At 43.3% G+C, this 17,442-nt stretch overlaps 1 long non-coding RNA gene across 3 annotated transcripts in view; it reads left to right on the top strand.

Annotated features, from left to right (window-relative positions):
* LOC107976215 (uncharacterized) overlaps window positions 1–17,442 on the top strand; it is a 97,841-nt gene that overhangs the window by 40,189 nt on the left and 40,210 nt on the right. The window lies entirely within an intron of this gene.

Genomic DNA, 17,442 nt, shown 5'->3' with positions numbered 1-17,442 from the left:
CCATCCAGGAGTTTGTACCAAACCCAAGAAGCAAAGGCCCATGTGAGAAATAGTGTAGAATAACATAGTGTTTGATAAAACCAGAAGTGTAGCTCATACAACAGTGCTCTAACTCAAACTAGAATAAGCCAGAACATGTGAAGAGAGGCTTAGAAAAAGGTGACAGTGATGAAAACAACAGCCAGCATTTACTCAATGTCACGTATGACTAGGTATTCCATATTCATTAATGAGATCTTTTCATAACTCAGAGTTATCAACCCATCAATATGCAAATATGCTACTCTCCATCCAAAACCAGAGCAAACAAAAATCAGCCAACCAAACAAAAAGCAACAGAAAATCTGACTTTCCTCTCTGGTGCTCATGCACCCACCTCCAGATACCACCTCCGGATACCAGCCCGTTCTTCTCCTCTGTTACCATAAACCCCCGAGAGAGCTGCCCGTCCTCCTTTCTCCATTTAGCCACTTCTCACTCTCTGTGTTGCCTCCAACTCTAGGGTTCAAGAGGAACTGCTCTTAACAAAGTTTCCATTAATGTCCATTTTGCAAAATCCAATCAAAAACCTCACTCTTCACCTTCTTTGTCCTCTCAACAGTGTTTGGACATTTTTTTTTTTTTTTTTTTTTTTGAGACAGGGTCTTGCTCTAACACCGAGGCTGCAGTTCAGTGGTGTGATCATAGCTCACTGCAGCCTCAACCTCCCCAGCTCAAGCGATCCTCCCGTCTCAGCCTTCTGAGTAGTTGGGACTACAGGCATGCACCCCATTGCCTGGCTTTTTTTTTTTTTTTTTTTTTGTAGAGACGAAGTGTCACTTGGACACTTTTGCTAACCTTTTAGAAACCAACATTTGAAATATTTTTCTGTGAACAGTTTTTTCACTTGGCTTCCAAGGCACCACCTTTCTGACTTTCCCTCTGTCTCCTTGCCACACAGCTGGACCCTTCTCTCCCAGACTGTACATTTTGGAAAGCTCCAGCGTACGGAGCTGCCTTTCCTCTATCCCTCCCTAGGCCATGTCACGCCATCTCAGGAGTCATGATGCCAGTGGATTCACAGATTTATATACTGAGCCCTGTTCTCTGGGCTCACATACCCAACTTCTTGTAGGACATCTCCACTTGGAAGTCTGGTTCAAATCAGAACTTTTGACTTCTCTCCCTGCTCTGTCCCTCACTGTAGAAAGTGACACCACATTTATCGGGCTGCTCACGGCCCAGACTTAGGAACTTTCTTTAAACCTACACCTCCTGACATCTGGTGAGCCTTGATGCCTCTACACTCAACACACATTCCAAACTGGACAGGTTGTCGGTCGCCTCATTGCTACACTGGGCCCAAGCATCATTGTCCCTTCCATAGGAGCTTGGCAGCCCCATGCCACCAGGCCTCCTGCTGTCTCCCCTCCTCCACTCTCCACACTGCAGCCTGAGCCTGAGAAAGGTAAATACCGTCATAGCATTCCCTTGCTCAAAACCCAGCAATGAAATCTTGTCACCCTCAGAATCAAGCCCCTGCCCCTAACAGTGGCCCACAGCCCTGCATGGCCTGGCCTCCTGGGTGAGCTCTGCCTTCCTCTCTGCCATCCCTAGCAGCTGAGACCATGTCCAGCATGGAGCAGGCACCAGGGGCATGTCGTCTCTTATATTATGTCCACTCCACTGGCGGGGCAGGTTGAAGCTTGAAGAGCTGAAGTAATGTAAGTGCTTCCACAGTTCTCGTGAGTGGCTGAATTTGAGCCCAGGTCATCTGATTCGAAGGCAGCGTAGATGCGCCACCTGCCTCACGCAGGGCCCCTTTGCAGTGGCTGGGAAACCTGGGCATCTCTTAACTGTTGGAGAAAAAGAGGCTGGCATTCACGTGCAGGGAACTATCAACAGATGTGAAGAGGAAAGAGACAAAAATGCTCAGTGGAATTAAGAGAAGATGAGCTTTACAGAAGCAGAGCTGGAACACAGTGTGCCGAGCACAGAGCCTGAGGAGCAGAAGGCATCTGTTGGGGGCTACATGACCCGGACACACCCCAGAGCCCTGGGAAGCTGTGGAAGGCCTGCGGCCAGGGAGCGGCGAGGTGCTCCAAGCTCACCGTTTATTCCGTCAACAGGCACACCAGGGGTTTCCACAGAAATAACGGATCTGCTCTATAAAGTCTGTGGAAAAAGAAAAAAGCTACATGTTTTTGTGTCTATTGGCAAGGAAATATACTTCATCTCACATTTTAAATTGAAATGTGTGGCACTTAACTTCTTTCTCTTAAAAAACATTCTGTTTTCAAATCAGTAAGCATCCTATAACAAGCAATAAGAAATTCTTACTGACTTAACGTTCAATCTGTTTGGATCATTAGGCTTCAGATTACACGACATCCCAAATCCTTCCAACCCAGCATCTGACATGAGAATTGAAGCACAGTACGGAACCAGTTTGAATGAATTTGGAACCGTATTTTCTTTGCTCTGTGTGTGTGTGTGTATTATATATATATGATATATATGTTTTATATATTTCTACTTCTTGAGCAATAATATTTTAACAAAGGGGCACATTTTACTCTAGACTCCAATTTCTTTACGAAGAGACTGGAGAATGCCCCCTTTTCCCTGTGGTTTTCATAACCATATTCTGCCTTTAACCTAAAGGAGCCTCTCACAATTGGCCAAAGCTAGAATACTTGGAGCTCGCTGTGCTGTGTCCTCCGTGGAAACTTCTCCTTGAGAATTATCAATATTTTAGAGGTGACATCACTTTCCATATGAATAGATATGTGTTACATCTTCAATTTACCAGAAAAGTTTAGCTGAAAATCTTCTTTTTTCCTTTAAGAATGTTGGAAACTGAATTGACATTCATAAAGATGACAAATAAGCATATGAAAAAGATGCTCCACATGATATGTTACCAGGGCAATGCAAATTAAAATGTCAGCCAGACACCACCACGCCCCTATTAGAGGGGCCAGAATCCAGACCCTGACAGCACCAAACCTGGCGAGGATGTGGAGCAGCAGGAACTCTCATCCATTCCAGAGTGGGAATGCAAAACAGCGCAGCCACTTTGGAAGACAGTTTGGCAGTTTCTTATAAAACTAAACATTTTACCACAAAATCCAGCAATCATGCTCCCTGGTATTTACCCAAATAAACTGAAAACACATGTCCATGCAAAAACCTGCACACAGATGTTTACAGCAGCTTTATTCATAACTGCCAAAACTTGGAAACAACCAAGATGCCCTTCAGTAGGAGAACGGATAAACTGTGGTACATCAGACAATGGAATATTATTCACGGCTAAACAGAAATGAGCTGTCAAGCCATGAAAAGACAGGAAGGAAGCTTAAATGCATGTTCTTAAGTGAAAGAAGTCAACCTGAAAAGGGTACATACTTGTATGATTCCAACAATACGACATTCTGGAACAGGCAAAATTATGGTAACGGTAAAAGCACCAGTGGTTGTCAGGGGTTAGCTGGGAGGGAGGGATGAACAGTTGGAACACGGAGGATTTTTAGGGCAGTGAAACCACCCTGCATGGTGCTGTAATAGTGGATATACATCATTAGACTTGTTCAAACCTATAGAAATAACAACACCCAGAGTGAACCCTAATGTAAACTGTGGACTCTTGGTGACAAGGATGTTCACTCAGCCTCATTGACTATCACAAATGCAACGCTCTGTGGGGGACGTTGACTGTGGGGAGGCCGTGTGAGGGGAGGGGATAATGGGAACATTCTGTACCTTCCACTTAATGTTACTGTTCTAAAAACTAAAGTCTATTTAAAAGAAAAAAATCCATTAAAAAAGTTATTGATTTATGACAACTCTGCTTTCTTGATCGCTACCAGATATTTCTCCTAAAAGGCAACTGAAAAATACGTTAAAGCTGGAAAATCTCTCCAGGACAGCACTTCAGTGAACCATTTAGTGAACAAAATGCCCCTGGACACAGACAGCTCTGCAGAGGATTCCATGTGCCCCACAGAAGCCTGTTGGCTATTCCCTGCAGGGCTGGATGTGTCTGCCCTGTATCTGAGGCCCTGCTGTGTCGGCCCGTGGGGAACAGCACAGGTCCCAGCCAGCACCGGGCGTCTTCACCTCTGGGGTTCTCTCCGGGTTTGTCTAAAGTCCTGGTGGCTCTTCTCCATCTGAGGCAGCACTTGGTCTGTGCCTCGCCAGCATAAGCTGTTCTTGAGTGCAGCTTTGGGACTTCATCCAGCATGCACTGTGGCCTCGGCCCCTGGCACAGAGTTTAGGGGTAAAATTCAGATCCCAAGAAAGGACTAGAAGAAGCAGCCCAGACAGAAGGATGAGGGGTGCAGCTACCGGCCAGCATCACTGAAGGTGTCGCTATGGGAGTGTTACAAGTTGAGTTCTGAGTGCGACATTATTTGAAAGTTTCCAACACCAAGGGAAAGAAAGACAGGAGATGACCTCACAGCTGATGACACGGGAGCTCTGAGACATCAAAGGTCACACTCAGCTGGTGTCAGAGGCAGACCCTGGAGGGGCTGGGGAGAACAAGAAGGAGATGGCAGGTCCAGACCGACCCCTGGGCCTGGGTGGCCTGGAGGGACCTGGGTGCTCTTCAGGGACCCCCCTCTTTTCATGAGACTGGTGTGTTAGGGGTGTCCTGTGTTAACAAACTGTGAGGGCACTGGGAACTCTGGGATTAGGGCCAGCTTCCCACAGTCATTACCTAGCGGGGCAGCTGCGGGGTCTTCCCTAGCTCCTCCCACTGAGGGTTGGTCTGAGCCCATCCACCACGGCTGCTGCTGCTGCCTGGAATTCACCTTGGGGGTGCGTTCTTTTTTTCTTTTCTTTCTTTTTTTGCTTTCTTTCTTTATTTTTGTCATAAGCTTCAGCCTTTTTTAAGACCACTTTATTGGGACATGATTGGCATATAAAAATTTGTACTGGTTAGTCCTGTTGCTACTTCTCAAAGCCACTGTCTTCTCACATGGAAAAGTTTTACAAAATCAGCTGCCTCACTGTATAAATGCATGCCCCAACCCCATGCCACCTGTATAAAGAACGCTGGGACCGCACTGCCTTTCAATTGCTGCTGCAGATCCAGCTTTCAGCACTTTCCTGCTCTGTGGTTCTGCAGCAGACATGATCGAGGTCCCTGATGGCAGAGAGTTGGCCAGAACAGAGGAACGCAGGAGGCAGATGAGTCCTGGGAGAAAGTGGTCAGTTGCCAAACTGATTAGAAATTTGCTCTTAACGTTAAGTTTGACCCAAGAACGGAGATTCACAGGGCAATCTCTGCAGACCACTTTCCACTGTGAAGTCTGAGATGAAATGAAGATTACTGGACAAAGAAAATTGGAAAATGCCTGATACGCAGCCCGTGTGGAAGGTGCAGAGTTCGGAGATCCCTAGAAACTGGACGATGAGAAGCATGGCTCCTCAGGCAAGGCGCTTCCCCTGCAGCCGCAGTGGCCCTGGCTGCCTGTTTGCTCAGGAGACTGCAGTGACCTCACACCCCACCTCAACACCAGTGTGACCCCACCCAGACCCCCACAGCCTCAGACTTAGAGTGGGGGTTGCAGGGAGGTGTTGGGGCAACAAGGGAAGAGGACACATAGCCTGCGCTTGAACGTGGAGTGTGGACTCTGTAATGTGGAGTGTGGACTCTAACATGGAGTGTGGACTCTGTAACGTGGAGTGTGGACTCTAACGTGGAGTGTGGACTCTGTAACGTGGAGTGTGGACTCTAACGTGGAGTGTGGACTCTGTAACGTGGAGTGTGGACTCTGTAATGTGGAGTGTGGACTCTAACATGGAGTGTGGACTCTGTAACGTGGAGTGTGGACTCTAACGTGGAGTGTGGACTCTGTCACGTGGAGCATCTCCGATAAGGCCCTTTCCATCACAAACAGCAAGGCTGGGACAGCTTGTTCTTGTGCCTAACAGAGAACCTTCTGTCTGAAGACTGGAGAAAGAGCTCCGGTGAGATTTCCTGTGAGGTGTTGGTTCACGTGATCATGAAAGCTGCAATGTCCCACAGCCTGTCATCTGCAAGGCAGAGATCCGGGAAAGCCGGTGGCAGTCAGGAGCAGAGGGGGGACCTTGCCTGGTCCAAGATGAAGACCTTTCCCTCCCGCCTCCTGGAGAGCCTTGAATCCCCTCTCTCTCAGTCTTCATCCAACCCTCCACACCCCCCAGCCTCCTCATCACCCTCCCCACCTGGTTCCTCTCAGGACATGGATGTGTGCTGGTGTCTGCGATCAATTTATTTATTTATTTAGAGACAGACTCTCGCTCTGTCACCCAGGCTGGAGTGCAACGGCACAATCTCAGCTCACTGCAACCTCCACCTCCAGGGTTCAAGCAATTCTCATGCCTCAGCCTCCCGTGTAGTGGGGATTATAGGCGCACGTCACCACGACTGGCTAATTTTTGTATTTTTAGTAGAGATGGGGTTTCACCATGTTGGCCAGGCTGATCTCGAACTCATGACTTCAGGTGATCCACCCGCCTCAGCCTCCCAAAGTGCTGGGATTACAGCCATCAGCCACCATGCCCGCTATGAATAGCTTTTCATTTTATATTTTCTAAAGCTATTTCTTGTTGTAATAGAGAATTCCGGCCCTTGTGCTTGCGATCGTTAACACAAAAGCAAATCCCTTCAACCCCAGGATTCCATCCATCTGTGACCACATTGCTGCCTTACCTTCAAATCCAAACCTCCTCTGCGCTTTCTGCAGCTGCCCACGGACTCCCACCCCACCGCTGGGGGTGCAGCTCCGTCCAGCACCAGGTCACCGCCCTGCTGGGCACCTGGACCAGCCCTGACAGTGAAGTGTTCCTCAGCCTCAAGGGCACCCTCCCCTGCCTCCCACCCAGCCCCACACTCACATCATGGCTCCATGCCCACGTACGCAGGTCTCCGGGGCTCCCTCTCACCTCCAGCCTCTCCTGCTGTTCCTCCTAGCTAGACCCCCCTCTCTACACCTCCCTGCCCCTGACCCAGCAGCCCTTCCACATGGCTTCACACCCCAGTGTCCCCACCTGGGTGCAGCATCTCCGTGGGACCCCATGCTCAACCTCACTGCCAGATGCAGCCAACCCTCCCACCTCCTTCCCAGGACCTCAGCCCTGCTCCAGGGCACGTGGATGCAGCAGCCCCCGCAGGACCCCTCACGACTCTGTTGATCAGGGTCATTGGGACCAGACACTGGGCCGTGTCCCTCATTTTGTCCAGGGCCTGACCCAGCCCTGAACCCTGGGTTCCGAGAAGTGGGGCTAGGGTCTGGGGGCCCTGAGGTCACAGGGATCCGGCCATGTGGAGTCACCTCCCTCCTGCCCCAGCATGTCCCACCCACTCTGGGCTGAGTGAGACCCAGGCAGACGGCAGGTCACTACAGGGACCCTCATGCTCCGGGGCCTGGGCATCAACAGAGCTGCTGCCTCCAGAAAGTTCCATGGATGAAGAGAGGAGAAACCTACCAATGGGGACTCCCCAGAGACTGAGAAGAAGGGGCCCGAGTCCCAGGGTCCAGAGAGCTGCCTTCATGGTCCCACAGCCCTCTGGGCTTCAGCAAGCTCTCGCTGCTTAGCTGAGGCAATGGCATAGGTCACAGCCCAGAGTCACATATACAGAAGTGGGAGCTGCCAAGGACCTCCTGGGGCCAATGGGGACAGCCACAGCCTTTCCAGAGTGAATCAGCAGCTCTGCCTCTCATCCGTGAGCAGAGCAGCCAATGCCTTGCTGGCCTGAGCATCACCAGACATGGGGAGGGTGCAGGCAGTGGGTTTCTTCCCACACTGATAGCTGGGATGGGAGTAGACCCAAACATCAGGCAGGTGGTCCAAGCTGCCGACAGCACAGCATCAGTGAAGCCCTGCGTCTCTGCCCTCCACCTGGGCCTGTCGGCTTCAGCCGTGCCACCACCACAGAAGGCAGTGGCCCCAGACAGCCAGGGAGGCATCCTCTGTGCTGGCAGATGGCACTAGCAGAGTTAAGGGTAGGGGTAGGGGTAAGATTAGGGTTTGAGTGGGAGTCCCAGCAGCACCAGAAGAATGACACAGAAGAGCTTTGCAAGAACTCTGAGAACTGAACTGTCGTTGGAACCAAAACCCTTGAGAGAAGATATAGTTAAGAATCACTCATCATATGAAGACCCAGGGACACGACCATTTCAGTAACAGATAATCATCTGAGGCCAGCACCAGGAAGATTTTGGTGTCAGAATTATCTGACAAGGATTTTGAAATAGGCATCATAAAAATATTTCCAGAACAAATTGCAAATCCTCTTGAAATAAATGGAAAAATAGAATAGAAATCTCAGCAAAGAAATAGAAGTTATAAAAATGAAACAGGCTAGGCGTGGTGGCTCACGCCTGTAATCCTAGCACTTTGGGGAGCTGAGGCAGGCAGATCATCTAAGGTCAGGAGTTCGAGAGCACCCTGGCCAATATGGTGAAACCGCATCTCTACTAAAAATACAAAAATTAGCCGGGCATGATGTCACTCACCTGTAGTCCCAACTACTCAGGAGGCTGAGACAGGAGAATTGCTTGAACCCAGGAGGTGGAGGTTGCAGTGGGCTGAGATTGCACCACTGCACTCTAGCCTGGGTGACAGAGCAAGACTTTGTCTTAAAAACAAAATGAAACAGTGGTAAGGATGTGGAGAAATGGGAACTCTCAGATTTTGCTGGTAGATTGGAAAATGTTGGAACTGTTTTGAGAAAGTTTGGCAGTTTGTCAAAATGTTAGAGATATTCCTGGAAGATACCACTTGAGCCCAGGAGGGGCAGTTCCACTCTTGGGTACATATCTAAGAGGAATGTAAACTTATGTCCACACAAAAATCTCTACATGAATGTCCATGCAGCATTATTCATAATAAAGATGAAAACAGCTCACGTGTGCATCAACTGATAAATGGATAAACAAAATGCGGTATGTCCACATTATGGAATGTCACTCAGCCATAGAAAGGGAACAAGGCACCCACACAGGCTGGATGTGCGTCAACCTTGAAAACATGTTCAGTGAGAGAAGCCAGACGTAAAAGACCACATACTGGGTAGGATTCCATTCATATGAGATTTCCAGAATAGGCAAATCAATAGAAAAGGAAATTAGATTCATGGTTTCCAGGGGCTAGAGGAGGAGGAAAGAGAAAATGACTGAAAATAGTATAGTGTTTTTCTTATTTTTATTTTATTTATATATTTATTTATTTATTGGGGGACAGAGTCTCTTTCCCGTCCAGGTTGGAGTGCAGTGGCATGATCGTAGCTCACTGCAGCCTCAACTTCCTGGCCTCAAGTGATCTTCCTACCTTAGCCTCCTGAGTAACTGGGACTATAGGTGCATGCCACCATGTCTGGCTAATTTTTAAAATTTTTTGTAGAGATGGAAAGCCTTGCTATGTACCCAGGCTGGTCTCAAACTCCTGGCCTCATCGGACCCTCCCACCTTGGCCTCCCAAAGTGCTGAGATTACAGGTGTGAGCCACCACAGCCAGCTACAGGATTTCTTTTTCAGGTGATGAAAATATTCTGAAATTAGCTAGTGGTGATGGTTGCATAATCCTGAATATACTAAAATCCTCTGCATCACACACTTTAAAAGAGTGCATTTATGATATATGAACCTCAATTAAGTTGTTTTTAAAATAAATGAATATTATAGAACTGAAAATATAATAACTGAAATGTTAAAAACTCAATGAACGGACTAATAGAATGGAAATGACAGAGGATGGCACCAGTGAACTTGATGATACATCAATAGAATTTACACAATGCAAACAACAGAGAAAATAGAAAAATTCATAGAGCCTCGGGGATCTGTGGGACAATGATAATCTTTGTATCATGAGAAATTCGGGAAAGACAAGAGCGTGTGGGGCTGAAAATGTATTTAAAGTAACAATTACTGAAAATTCTCCAAATATGGAGAAAGGCACAAAACTACAGATTCAAGAAGCTGAGCAAATCCCAAATAAGATGAATTCAAAGACATTCACACCAAGACACATCATAATTAAAGTTTTGGAAACTAAAGGAAAAAAATCCTAAAAACAGCCAGACAGAAAGGATGCATTGACTATACAAAATAGTAATGTGAATTACAGCTAATTTCTTGTCTGAAATGGAAGCAAGCAGGAAGTGGCTTATTTTTAATTGACATGTAAGAATTGTACATATTTATGGGATAGTGATATTTTGATACATGTGTGCAATGCATAATGATCAAATCAGGGTAACTAGCAAACCCATCACCTCAAACATTTATCATTTATCTGTTGGGAACATTCAAGATCCTCTCTTCTAGTTATTTGAAAATACAAAACAAGTTATTGTGAATTATAGTCACACTACAGAGCTATAGAAAACTGGAACTTATTCCTCTGTAACTTTGTATTCATTAAACAACCTCTCCCTATCTGCTTCTCCCCTAACCCTTACCAGTCTCTAGTAACTCTAATTCTACTCTACTAACATGAGGTCAATTTCTTAGTCCCGACATATGAGTGAGAACTAGCATTATTGCAGTATTGATGTTTTTGTACCTGATTTATTTCACTTAATATAATGTCACACACACACACACGCTGCCACTAATGGATTTTTTTTGTTTTTTGAGATGGAGTTTCATTCTTGTTGCCCAGGCTGGAGTGCAATGGCACAGTCTCAGCTCACTGCAACTTCCGCCTCCCGGGTTCAAGCTATACTTCTGTCTCAGCCTCCAGAGTAGCTGGGATTACAGATGCATGGCACCACACCCAGCTAATTTTTGTATTTTTAGTAGAGATGGAGTTTCACCATGTTGGCCAGGCTGGTCTTGAACTCCTGACCTCAGGTGATCCATCTGCCTTGGCCTCCCAATGTGCTGGGATTACAGTTTATTTATTTCATTATTTTTTTCTTGAGACACCCCCAGGGTCTCATTCTGTTGCCCAGGCTGGAGTGGACAATCTTGGCTCACTGCAACCTCTGCCTCCTGGACTCAAGCAATACCCCCACCTCAGCCTCCTGAGTAGCTGGGACCACAGGTGCATGCCACCACCCCCAGCTAATTTGTTTGTATTTTTTGTAGAAATGGGGTTTCACCATGTTGCCCAGGCTGGTCTCAAACTCCAGGACTCAAGTGATCCACTGGTCTTGGCCTCCCAAAGTGCTGGGATTACAAGTGTTAGCCATCATGCCCAGCCTATTTCATTCTTTTTTGCGGCTTAATAGTATTCCATTGTGTATATATATTACATTTCCTTTATATAGTTATCTATTCATCAATACTTAGGTTGATTCCATGTCTTGTCTATTGTGAATAGTGCTGCAGTGTACATGGGGGTGCAGATATCTCTTCAATTCACTGATTTTCCTTCCTTTGGTTGAATACCCAGTAGTGGGATTGCTGGATCATATGGTCGTTCTATGTTTATTTTTTTTGAGGAAACCCCATACTGTTTTCCATAATGGCTGTACTAATTTACATTCCCACCAACAGTGTGTCAGTCTTATTGTTTCTCTACATTCTCACCAGCATTTGTTACTATTTGTCTTTTAGATAAAAGCCTTTCAAACTTGGGTGAGATGATATCTTATTGTGGTTTCAATTTGCATTTCTCTGGTAATTAGTGATGCTGAGCTTTTTTCCATATATTTTGGCTCTTTAAATGTTTTCTATTGAGAAATGCCTATTCAGAAACTTTCATCCATTTTTTAATCGATTTGATTTTTTTTTGCTATTGAATTATTTGAATTTCTTATATATTCTGATTATTCACTCCTGGTCAGATGCGTAATTTGCAAATATTTTCTCCCATTCTGTAGGTTGTCACCTTGTTTGTTTCCTGTGCTGTGCAGAGGGACTTTAGTTTGATATGTGCCCATTTGTCCATTTTTGCTTTCATTACCAGTGCTTCTGAAGTTTTATTCATAAAATCTTTGCCCAGACCAATGTCCTGACACATTTCCCCTATATTTTCTTCTGGTGGTATTATAGTTTGGATCTTACATTTAAGTCTTTAATCCATTTTGAGTTGATCTTTATATGGTGAAAGACAGAGGCCTAGTTTTATTTTCTGCATATGAATATCCAGTTTTCCCAGCACCATTTATTGTAGAGGGTGTACTTTCCCCAAGTGTGTTCTTGGCACCTTTGTCAAAAGTCAGTTAGGTCTGTAACTATGTGGATTTGTTTATGGGTTCTGCATTTTGTTCCATTGCCCAGTGTTGTCTGTTTTCATACCAGTATCCTGCTGTTTTGGTTAGTATAGCTTTGTAGTATGTTTTGAAGTTAGGTAGTGTGATTCCTCTAACTGCTCTTTTTGGTCAGGATTGCTTTAGCTATTCAGGATCTTTGCGGTTTAATATGAATTTTAGGATATGTTTTCTATTTCAGTGAAGAATGTAATTTATATTTTGATAGGAATTGCATTGAATCTACAGATTGTGTGGATAATATGGTTATTTGGACAATATTAATTCTTCTAATTCATGAACATAGGATATCTTTTCTTTCTTTCGTGTCATGCTCAATTTCTTACACCTGTGTTTTGTAGTTTTCGTTGTAGAGATCTTTCACCTCCTTGGTTAAATTTATTACTGGGGGTGGGGGTTTGCAGCTACTGTAAATGGGAATGCTTTCTTAACTTCTTTTTTAGGTAGTGTGTTATTGTTGTATAGAAATGCTATTGATTTCTGTGTCGATTTTGTATTCTGCAACTTTACTGAATGTATTTATCAGTACTAAGAGTTTTGGGTGGAGTCTTAAGGTTTTTCTATATGTAAAATCATGTCATCTGCAAACAGGTACAATTTGACTTCCTCATTTCCAATTTGGATGCCTTTTATTTCTTTTGTTTAATTGCTCTGGCTAGAACCTTCAGTACTATATTGAACAAGAGTGTTGAAAGTAGACATCCTTGTCTTGTTCCAGTTCTTAAAGAAAATCTTTCTACTTTCCCCCCATTCAGTATGATGTTGGCTGTGGGTTTGTCATATATGGCCTTTTTTGTATTAAGGTACATTCCTTCTATATCTAATTTCTTAATATTTATCATGAAGGGATAATTTGATTAAATGCTTTTTCTGCCTCTCTTAAAATGATCATATGGTTTTTGTCCATTCTGCTTTTGTGACATACCACATTTATTGATTTTCATATATTGAACTATCCTTGCATTCCTGAAATAAATCCCACTTGATCGTGGTGTATAATCTTTTTGATATGCTGTTGGATTTGGTTTGTTAGTATTTTGTTGAGAATTTTTACACCTATTTTCACCAGGGATATTGGCCTATAGTTTTCTTTTTTGGTTATGTCCTTGTCTGGTTTTGGTGTCAGAGTAATGCTGGCCTCATAGAATGAGTTTGAACAAATTTCCGCCCTTTGAGTTTCTGGAATAGTTTGAGAAGAGTATTTTTTTCTTTTTAAAAGATTGATAGAATTCTGCTGTGAAGCCACGCAGTCCTGGTCTTTTCTTTGTTGGGGGACTTTTTATTACTGATTCAAATCTCATTACTCATTAACAGCCTGTTCAGGTTTTGTATTTCTTCTTGGTTGGATCTTGGTAAGTTATATGTATCCAGGAGTTTATCCATTTTCTCTAGGTTTTCCAACTTGTTGGCATATAGTTGTCCTTAATGATGTCTGATGTTTCTTTGTATTTCTGTGGTATGAGTTATACTGTCTCCTTTTTTATTTCTAATTTTATTTGTTGGAGTCATCTTTATTTTTCTTAGTCTAGCTAGTGATGTGTTAATTTTGATAATCTTTTCAAAAACCTGACTTTACTGTGTTGATCTTTTGCATTCTTTTTTAGTCTCTATTTCATTTAGTTCTGCTCTCAATTTTATTATTTATTTCTTGCTACTAATCTTCGGTTTGTTTTGCTCTTGCTTTCCTATGTCCCTTGAGGTGCAACGTTAGATTGCTTATTTGAAGTTTTCTCTTTCTTGTTGTAGATGTTTATTGTCATAAACTTCCTTCTGAGTACAGCTTTTGCTGTATCCTATAGGTTTTGGTATGTTGTGTTTCTATTTTTATTTGTTTCAAGAAATTTTTTATTGTCTTCTTAATTTCTTCATTGACTCCATGGTCATTCAGGAGCATGTTGTTTAATTTCTGGGTATTTGTATAGTTTCCAAAGTTATTCTTGGTGTTGATTTCTAGTTTCACTGTAGTCTGAGAAGATACTTGATATGATTTTTATTTTTAAAAAGCTGTTAAGACTTGTTTTGTGACATAACATATGGCCTATCCTGGAGAATGTTTTATGCACTGATGAGAAGAATGTGTGTTCTGCAGCTGTTGGGTAAAATGTTCTATAAATGTTTGTTAGGTCCATTTGGTCTATAGTACAGTTTAAGTCCAATGTTTATTTATTGATTTTCTGTCTACACTATCTGTCCAATGCTGAGAATGGGGTACTGAAATCCCAAACAATTATTATATTGGGATCTAGCTCTCCTGTTAGCTCAAACAATATTAGCTTTATATATCTGGGTTCTCTGGTGTTGGGAGCACCTATATTTACAACTGCTATATCCTCTTGCTGAGTTGAGCCCTTTGCCATTATTTAATCACCTTGTCTCTTTTTATTTTTTTGTCTTAAATTCTGCTTTATCTGTTGTAAATATAGCTTCTTCTGTTCATTTTTTTTCATTTGCATGTAATGTATTTTTTCATTCCTTTACTTTCCATCCACATGTGTCTTCACAGGTACAGTGAGTTTCTTATAGTCAGCATATAGTTGAGTCTTATTTTTTAATCCATTCAGCCATTCTAGATCTTTTAATCAGGGAATTTAAACTGTTCACATTCAAGGTTGTTATTGATAGATGTGAACTTACTCAAGTGATTTTGTTAATTGTTTGGTTGTCATTTTCTATATCCTTTTTTCCTTTCTTCCTCTCTTATGGTTTATCTTTGCAGTTTGGTGGGTTTTTGTAGTGATAAGATTTGATTTCTTTCTCATTCTCATTTGTGTATCTGATTTCCTAATGATTTTTATTCTTTTGTGAGATTTTATCATGGTGGTTAAGATCCTTTCACTTCTAGATGTAGGACTCCCTTAAGCATTTCTTGTAGGGCTGAGCTAGTATGATGATCAAGGTTTGCTTGTCTAGAAAAGACTATTTCTCCTTCATTTCTGAAGGACAGATTTGCTGGCTATAATATTCTTGCTGGCCAGGTTTTTTTCCTTCAGCACTTTGAACATATCATGCCATTCTCTCCTGGACTGCAAAGTTTCTGATGAAAAATCTACTGTTAGTCTTATTGACATTCCTTTATATATTACTCAATACTTTTGCTGTTTCTAGAAGTTTCTATTTCTCTTTGACTTCTGACAATGTGACTATAATGTACCTTGGAGAGGACCTTTTTGTATTGAATCTATTTGGAGATATTTGAACTTCTTGTATCTGGATGTTCATATCTCTCCCTAGACATGAGAAGTTTTCAGTTATTATTTCCATAAATGGGTTTTCTATCCCTTTTTTCCATGTCTTCATCTTCTTGACCTTCCATAAAGTGAATATTTATTAGCCTAATCTTGTCCCATAAGTCCCATAGGCTTTTTTCATTTTTAAAACTCATTTTTTTGTCTGAGAAGGTTATTTCAAAAGATCTGTCTTCTTCAAAGTCAGGAATTATTTCTCATGCTTAGTCTAGTCTATTGTTGAAGTTCTTGATTGTATGTCTATTTCATTAATTGAATTCTTCAGTTATGAGACTTTTGTTCACTTTATGACATCTATCTCTTTGTTGAATTTCTCCATATTAGGAATTGTTTTTCTGGTTTTATTGAATTGCCTCTTTATATTGCATTGTTTCTTGCTGAGTTTCTGTGAGATCATTATTTTGAATTACTTTTCATGCATTTTGTAGATTTTCTTTTCTTAGGGGTCTGCTACTAGAGAGAGAATTGTGTTCCCTTTAAGGTGTCATGTTTCCTTACTTTTTCGTGTATCTTTTCATGTTTCTACATTGGTGTCTGCATATTTCATGGAATGGTTGCTTTCTTATTTTATGGAGTAGCTTTCATAGAGAAAGCATTTTTCCTGCAGATGTATCCTATAATGTTGATTGGATAGGGTGTTTTGGCTTTGGTTCTGAGTGGGCACAGTAGTGTAGTCTCTGTAAGACTTCTTCTACTGTGTTCAATGTCAGCAGTGTCTGCAAATGCCTGAGTGGCCTAGATTGTAGGTGTTTTGGGGGGATATGGCATGTCTTTTCTTGGGGCAGAGGCTGCTGGGTGGGCAAGTCCTTGAGCACAAGGGGGAAGGGGGCAAGAAGGCACATGGTGGCTCTGCCACTGGAATGGGTGGGGTCACCAGCATTATCAGGCCCAGGTGGAGGGGGCATGTGGATGCTGGACAGCTCTGCTGCAGGAGTGAATGAGGAACAACAGTTTTTACTGCTGAAAGAAAAGATCTGTCAATGCTAAATCCTATATCTGGTGAAGCCATCTGCTGGGGTGATTGAAGGGGTGGCCTGCCCCTCCACACCTGTGGGTATTTCTCATTGGGTAGGACGAGAGACTGAGAAAAGAAATAAGACAGAGACAAAGTATAGAGAAACAACAGTGGGCCCAGGGGACCGGCACTCAGCACACCAAGGACCTGCACCAGCACCGGTCTCTGAGTTGCCTCAGTTTTTATTGATTATTATTTTCATTATTTCAGCAAAAAGGAATGTAGTAGGAGAGCAGGGTGATAATAAGGAGAAGGTCAGCAAAAAACATGTGAGCAAAAGAATCTATGTCATAATTAAGTTCAAGGGAAGGTACTATGCCTGGATGTGCACGTAGGCCAGATTTATGTTTCTCTCCACCCAAACATCTCAGCGGAGTAAAGAATAACAAGGCAGCATTGCTGCAAACATGTCTCACCTCCCACCATAGGACAGTTTTTCTCCTATCTCAGAATTGAACAAATGTACAATCGGGTTTTATACCAAGACATTCAGTTCCCAGGGGCAGGCAGGAGACAGTGGCCTTCCTCTATCTCAACTGCAAGAGGCTTTCCTCTTTTACTAATCCACCTCGGCACAGACCCTTTATGGGAGTCAGGCTGGGGGACAGTCAGGTCTTTCTCATCCCATGAGGCCATATTTCAGACTATCACATAGGGAGAAACTTTGGACAATACCCAACTTTCAAGGGCAGAGGTCCCTGTGGCTTTCCGCAGTGTATTGTGCCCCTGGTTTATTGAGACTAGAGAATAGCAATGACTTTTACCAAGTATACTGCTAGTAAACACTTTGTTAATAAGGCACGTCCTGCACAACCCTAGATCCCTTGAACCTTGATTTCATACAACACATGTTTTTGTGAGCTCCAGATTGGATCAAAGTGGTTGGGTCAAAGTGGCTGGGGCAAAGTGGCTGGGACAAAACTACAAATTAACAACATCTCAGCAAAGCAACTGTTTAAAGTACAGCTCTTTTTCAAAATGGAGTCTCT

The sequence above is a fragment of the Pan troglodytes genome, chromosome 8, assembly GCF_028858775.2.
Source record: "Pan troglodytes isolate AG18354 chromosome 8, NHGRI_mPanTro3-v2.0_pri, whole genome shotgun sequence".
Lineage (NCBI taxonomy): Eukaryota > Metazoa > Chordata > Mammalia > Primates > Hominidae > Pan > Pan troglodytes.
Note: the sequence above shows the minus strand (reverse complement) of the source record. Positions and strands in the feature narration are given on the sequence as shown.